General features: G+C 37.9%; 1 gene segment (V, D, J or C); it reads left to right on the forward strand.

The window, feature by feature from the left end:
* Window positions 1-1,308: 1,308 nt before the first annotated feature.
* On the forward strand, window positions 1,309-6,257 carry LOC310774131 (T cell receptor beta chain MC.7.G5-like). The segment is given in 5 exons: window positions 1,309-1,437; window positions 4,114-4,470; window positions 4,713-4,736; window positions 4,996-5,102; window positions 5,610-6,257.
* The last annotated feature ends 1,138 nt before the right edge of the window (window positions 6,258-7,395 follow it).

Here is a 7,395-nt window from a genome sequence, read left to right on the forward strand (position 1 = left end):
CCTTCCCTCCTTGGTTCTTTTCTTAGCTGTCACAGAAATAGCAACAGCAGGTTGGAGCCCATTGAAACATCAGTAAGTGAGGCTGGCCTGTGCAGCTGCTCTCACACACACAGAGTGAGAGATGGAGGCTGAGATATGGAGAAGCTGGGTGGGGGTGGGAAACCAGAGGGAACCAGAGAGAAGTCAAGTTTTTGTATGATGCATTTTCATCGTGGGGACAGGGGGCCACGGTGATACAATCCTATAGAGCCACTGTACAAAAACCTCCTCCCATTCACATGCATCATGTAGAGCGCTGCAGGCAGCTTGGGACACTTGGTACAGAGGAAACATCAATATTCTGACTCCCTGCAGGATGGCACACAACTCTGGGAGTGAAAAATCAACTATGATGAGGAAATCTGGCTGGAATAAAAGCTTTGTAAATACTGAATTCATATCTGCTGCATTTGGATTTGGATTCACTCATGTTGACCACAACACCACAGCTTGGACATGATGAAGGCCATCCTTTATGTTTACAACCTCTTTGTCCTACTGTGTGGATTATTAGGCTGTGTGTGAGCATGCTACTGAAGGCTGATTATGGAAAGTTTGCTGACTTTTTGCTAGAGGAGGCAGTCAGTGTGACACTGGATCTGAGGCCTTCTTTGGCAATGGAACCAAACTGACTGTTTTGGGTAAGTCACAGATCTCAAATTTCATGTTCACTGAAACTAACTTGAAATAGTGAAAATGTTTGTCTGACAATCAGGGGAAAATCAGTTGTCATGAAAAAGATGAACTATTGAGTTGAACTGAGAACACTGTGACCAACACTCAACCTGCTTATTTTGGCAATGGAACCAAGCTGACTGTTTTAGGTAAATATTCCACTTCAATATTGAATTTAGGTCAATACCACTTTGGCTTAGCACCTCGGTATAAAATGTAGGATTCACAAAAGTGCCACGTTTCCTAGGATCATTCTGTTAGAGAATGACAGAGATTCATGCTCAGTGTTTGTGCACTGTGACAACCAGTGAAGCCTACTTTGGAAATGGAACCAAACTGACTGTTTTGGGTAAGTCACGACTCTCACAATCACTGAAACTAACTTGAAATAGTCCAAATGTTTGGCTGACAATGAGGAACGAATCTGCGTTCATGAAAAAGGTGAACTATTGAGTTGAACAGAGAACACTGTGAGCTACAATGAGCCTGCTTACTTTGGCAATGGAACCAAGCTGACGGTTTTAGGTAAATATTCCAGTTCAATATTGAATTTTGGTAAATGTCACATTGGTGTAGAACCTCTGTATAAAAAGAAGGATTTGTGGACAAAATGTCTTAAGGACTAACCCTAGAATGACAGAGGAGATTCATGTTCAATGTTTCTGCACTGTGACAATGCCGACCAAGCATACTTTGGAAATGGAACCAAATTGACTGTTTTGGGTAAGAGAAGGCTTATGAGACTTAATGAGTGTAAACGCGTTGTTTATTCAAAGTGGAGTGTGTTTGAATAGGAGTGGTAATGTGAGAAACCTATTTGGATCTTTGTAGTTGTAGTTCTGCTCAGTGCTTTTTGATGTTAAGCTTGTGCACTGTGTCAATTACGAAGCCTACTTCGGCCAAGGCACAAAATTGACTGTTCTTGGTAAGTGACATGTTACATTTTCATCTCATGAATCCACCTGTAAGTGAAGTAAAATACATGTGAGCCTAGCAGGTCAGTTGCTGATGGAAAGCATTTTTTCTTGAATCTAACTTGTAGAGAGACTGTAGTAGCTACAGTTGGTTTGGGGGGTTAGAAGAAATAAGTGATCAAGGGCCATTTAAAATCAATGAAAAATAAAGGAGAAAAGTAAAAGCAGCTCGAGCTGATTTAAGCACTGATCAGGTTCACTGTGCCGGTGGATATGAGGCTCATTTCGGCGGAGGAACCAGGTTAACTGTCTTAGGTGAGAAATCAAACATAAAATTCATTAAAATATTGTTCAGCATTGCCTTGAAACACAGATTTGATCTCTTTTTGACTACAGTAAAGATGCTTCAAGGCTTAAAGACACCTTGTTTCAAATGATGATTCTTGACTGCTTGAAGAAAATAAAAACACTTAAAATATAGTATTAAAATAGTCATAATAACATACTCTATAATGGTTGTTTAAAGGGTACACTTCAGTGCAGGTTTAACTTGACTCCATATAAAACTGCAGTAGATCACATTGGAAGTGTTTACTCTTCAAAGTGACAAAATTAAAATATTTTTCCAGTAAGTGAGCCTCAGTCAGAGAAGCAGTAGGAAGAGTTTTTGTTACAGTCCAAACACTCTGTGTTCATACAGCGAGGCTTACTTTGGAGCTGGAACTAAGCTCACTGTTTTAGGTAAGAACATCTTCAACTAACAATCTGAGTATGTTTCCATCTGATGTAGGTGAAAGGAGAGACCTGAGAATCTTAAAAATCTGCTTCTAGACATTTTATTTGATATTAGTGAACGTACTGTTTTCAAACTGTGATAGTTATGTCAGAAGTGAGTTTGTTCCAGTAGGCCTATAAGAATAATAACAAGCGTTGTCTATGTTCTCTAGCAATAAGACGTTTGGCAGAATGCCCAGATTATTGCTCTCATAGTAAGTTCTTATCAGCTCTGTAAAGCACTGTGAGTTCCCAGTCAGAGGCTTACTTTGGGAACGGAACCAAGCTTACAGTCTTAGGTAAGAAACAATATAATGTCATTCAAACAATGCTATATAGGTAATATTCATAGTGAATAATGGTAAAGTAGTTTGATACAGCTTAGAGTTGAGTTTCTTTTTTTAAATGGACTTTAATTCAGCAGTCTAAGGTCAGGTAGTGATGGATTTTGGTATAAAGTCTGTATTCTTAATAGTGCATCTGTGTGCAGAACTCCACTTTCTTACTAAACTAAACTAAATTAGAGCAAAAAGTCCGTCAGTCTACAGCTTCAGGGCTTAAAGGTTGAGGAGTTTTTTCTGTAGCATGTGTCAGTGTGAACAACTATCCTGCTTACTTTGGAAATGGCACCAAACTGACTGTGTTAGGTAAGAAAAGAACATTTGACACATAAAGGTTGACCTTGTGTGTGTGTAGTTTGGAGAAATTTGATAATAATTATTTATAATTTAAGTTATTTATTCATCGCTGTATTTAGGGCTGTACAAAAACGAGTTTTAATCTCTTGATTTAGTCTAGTCTAGATTTATACGACCATCTTTTGATCTTCTGCAAGTTAAAAGCAGGTGAGAATATGGAAAATCCTTCTAATGAGGTAAACATTGAGTATGATTTCCACTGTGTTCGGCGAACAGGCTGTGTTTGGTCCAGGCACCACACTCACTGTTATAGGTAAGACATTCATATAATGATGTGAAATTTGGCAATCAGTTGTCATTGAAAATATACATGATTGAATGAGTAAGCAGCCAAAACAGATCTAATGTTTCTTCCCGTGCATCAGTCAAATGGAGTAAAAGCTAAAAAGGGAAAATTGCTGTTTTAAATTCCTTAAAGTTAATGAGTCACTGACAGTGATATCAATTAGAGCAGAATAAGCGTGGTACAGTAGGATATATTTACAGTTTAGCGGAGAAAATTATCCTGGCTCACTAATACAATAAGTGAATGTTGGTTCAGCTCTTGTAAGGTTGTTACTAGAAGGTTGTTAGAATGTCAGCTTTGTGCATCAGAGTATCCTGCTTATTTCGGAGAGGGAACAAGCCTTACAGTTCTTGGTAAGATCGCTGCAAAAACTCCATAAAACCTGAGAATGAACTAAAGGAGCCAGATTAAAGAAAAAAAATCTTTGCAACAGCCACAATACAAAAAAGCCCCTTTCCTCCCTTTACATCCCCCCCCCCCCCCCCCCCCCCCCCCAATTCTTATTTATTTACTTATTTATTTTAAGTATGACTTAAAAGAGCCACGGCTACTCATAAAGAGGCGGCATGTGGCTCTAGAGCCTCGGGTTGAGTGAGTATCACTGATATAAAGAAATGAAATAACACCTCTAATGTGAGTGAGGTAACCTGTAACGACCATGGTTTGTGGCATTTATGGACGTTGACATTGAGAATAATGTATTGGTTTATGTCCTTTGTCCATGCAGATCCAAACATTAATGTCACCCCACCAACAGTGAAAATACTCAAACCTTCATTAAAGGAGTGCAAAGACAAGAAAGACAAGAAAAACAAGAAGACCTTGGTGTGTGTGGCCTCTGGGTTCTACCCAGACCATGTGAGCGTGTTCTGGCAGATCGATGGCGAGACTGTGACTGATGGCGTGGCCACCGACAATGCTGCCTTGCGGGACCCCAATACGAAATGGTACAGCATCACCAGCAGGCTGAGGGTCGCAGCCAGAACCTATCACACAACCGGCAAGAAATTCACCTGCACCGTCAGCTTCTTCAATGGGACTCTGACCACTGACCACCCTGACACAGTTGATGGCTCTGCATCAGGTATGAGTTCAAAAGAAGGACCCGCACACTGAAATAAGATTTAACTCTTTATTGTATCATGGATCTCCTTCAGGCCAAATTAACATTAGAGCCACCTGTTCAGTTCTTAACTGATTCAGGAGTGCCCATTTGAAACTCAGAAAGGCCTTCAACTTGATCATTTTACTATGGGAAAATAATGCAATCACCAATCTAAACCTATCTACACTTTTCTAATCAATTTCATTTGATTCTTCTGTCAGATCAAGGAGACGGCATGACAAGAGGTAAATATGCTTGTGTGGTCTAATCTTATACTCTTATACACTATAAGAGTCATATATATCATCATATATATATATATGACTCTTATATATATATATATATATATATATATATATATATATATATATATATATATATATATATGGATATACTGTAAGCATCCATCATATGTTTTGTTGCACAGGTAAATTGATTCCGTAAAGTTGTCTCTTTGTCATCTTTGAATCGTGTCACTCATTTGAAAGTTTCAATTTTCTGCAGAGAAATATCTGAAGATCACGCAGACTGCCAAACTGACCTACGGTGTTTTCATCGCCAAGAGCATCTTGTATGGAGTCTTCGTCCTGGTGTTGGTGTGGAAGCTACAGGTTTGTCAAACATGATCTCCAGCATGAACCATGTACCTGTCATGTAGCCTATGTATGTATGTATGTACCTGTCACATGTGTCTTATGTATATTGTATGTATGTATGTAAATATGTATGTATGTATGTACTGTATGTATGTATGTATGTATGTATGTATGTATTTATGTATTTATGTATTTATGTATCTATGTATGTATGCACCTGTCACATGTGTCATGTATATTGTATGTATGTATGTATGTATGTATGTATGTATGTATGTATGTATGTATGTATGTATGTATGTATGTGTACTGTATGTATGTACCTGTCACATGTGTCTATATACTGTATGTATGTTATATGTTGTGATTGGGAAAGCAGTACAAGAGCTCATGACAAGACAGACTATTAGTGAAGTGAAGTGAAGATCAGCAGGCGGTGTCGTATTGTTATTTGTAATAAACAGGTTTTACTAAGTTGATAATAAATCTGTGAACTTGCTTCTTTCTCTGTCTGCTGCACAGGCTTCATCTGGAAAGCAGAGCAACTGACAGCCGAGCTGCGGCCGCAACAGACAAGCTTCTCTCTGTCTCTGTAAATAACATATAAAAGCATAGTCCTTATATTTACTTTGTTTGTACCTTGAAGTGCATTTAGATTCAATAATATCCCTTTTGAAATAAATATGTTATCAATCAATCAAATATGGAGCTGTTCTATACAGTAGCATCATTACAATGTCATCACTATGACAGACTTCTCAAAGTGTGTCAATACAGTAGTTTGCTTTTTGATGTGATGCTGTCTGTTTGTGTGAAACTGTGAAGATTGTTTGGCAGAAATCAGAATGACTTATGGATTCTTTCTAACAGACAAGCTTCGCTCTGTCTCTGTAAATACAATTTAAAAGAATAGTAATTATATTTACTTTGTTTATACCTTGCCATGCATTTAGATTCAATATCTCTTTTAAAATTAATATCAATCAATCAATTCTGCATACGTAAGACAAACTGTTCTACCTATATCCTGATTACAATGTTATGATGACTGACTTTTCAAGTAAAGCATGTCAGTTTATCATTCATCTTTTTTGTCAAATGTATAATGCTGTGTGCAGTTGTGAACTTCTTTTTGCTTAATTTTCTATTCAATAAAAGTTTTTCAGAAGACCTTGTGAACCACATGATTTCATTTTTCTTTTGAAGTTTGACCAAAGTGACAAAGATTGATTGCATTTGGCAGAAATCAGAAAGACTTATGGATTCTTTCTTATGAGCTTCTCACACTTTTAACATGCTAGGTTACTTGTAAATATAATTACATACATTTGAAAAAGTTTAGATGATGTATAATTATCGTCAAACTGATAATAGTTTGATAATTTAATAAATAATTTCCATGGCCTATAGTGTGGCTGCACATGCAGTAAAATGTTATTTACATTACATTACATTACATTACATTACATTACGTCATTTGGCAGACGCTTTTATCCAAAGCGACTTACAATAACACATTTTTTGTCAGCAATAGAGCAATCAACTATGGAGCACAGTCTATGACAACTACAAATTCTGAAGGAACAGTGGTACGAGTTTAGTTTAGTTTTTTTTTTTAGTTTTTTTTTTTATTAATAGAAAGAGAGAGAAAGAAGTTAGATCAAGAAGGGCCCAGATGGAGCCTGAAAAGGTGAGTCTTTAGTCTTTTCCGAAAGATCGGCAGTGATTCAGCAGTCCTGATTTACATATCTACCTATGCATTAATCTTTGCATCTTTCATGAGTCATAAACAGTAGAAGCTTGGTAATATTGAACAAAGGGGTGGTTGGCAGATAAGTTGCTATTTTTGAGGCTATTTACATTACAAATTAAGATACTGAAGCACCCCCCCCCCCCCCACCACCACTCTCATATCCCTTCCTGCACTGAGCATCACTTGTTCCAGAGTCAGTGAGGTATTTTTAGCAGCTTGCTATCTGTCTGATTTCTGAGAAATGCTCCATCTATGTCAGGCCCACGCATGTTCTAAAGTTTCCATCTGCTGCACCAAGCAACTGCTCAAGTTCTGCAACTGGCTGCATTTGGGTCATGACATATTTTCCACTAAGACAGACTGAGCGATGATTAAAGTCTCTTTAGTTTTTGTGATTCATTTAAACTTACTGAAGTGAGTGTTTGAGTCATAGCTTCTGCACAAATGAGAGCATTCACATTGTAATGCCACAGGCAAGGCTGGTATCGAACCCGGGTCTGTCATTCACAAGCGCAACGCGTACCGTCAGACCAAAGGGACAATCCCTTTGAGGGA

The sequence above is a fragment of the Poromitra crassiceps genome, assembly GCF_964638095.1.
Source record: "Poromitra crassiceps genome assembly, chromosome: 3".
In the NCBI taxonomy this organism is placed as follows: Eukaryota; Metazoa; Chordata; class Actinopteri; order Beryciformes; family Melamphaidae; genus Poromitra; species Poromitra crassiceps.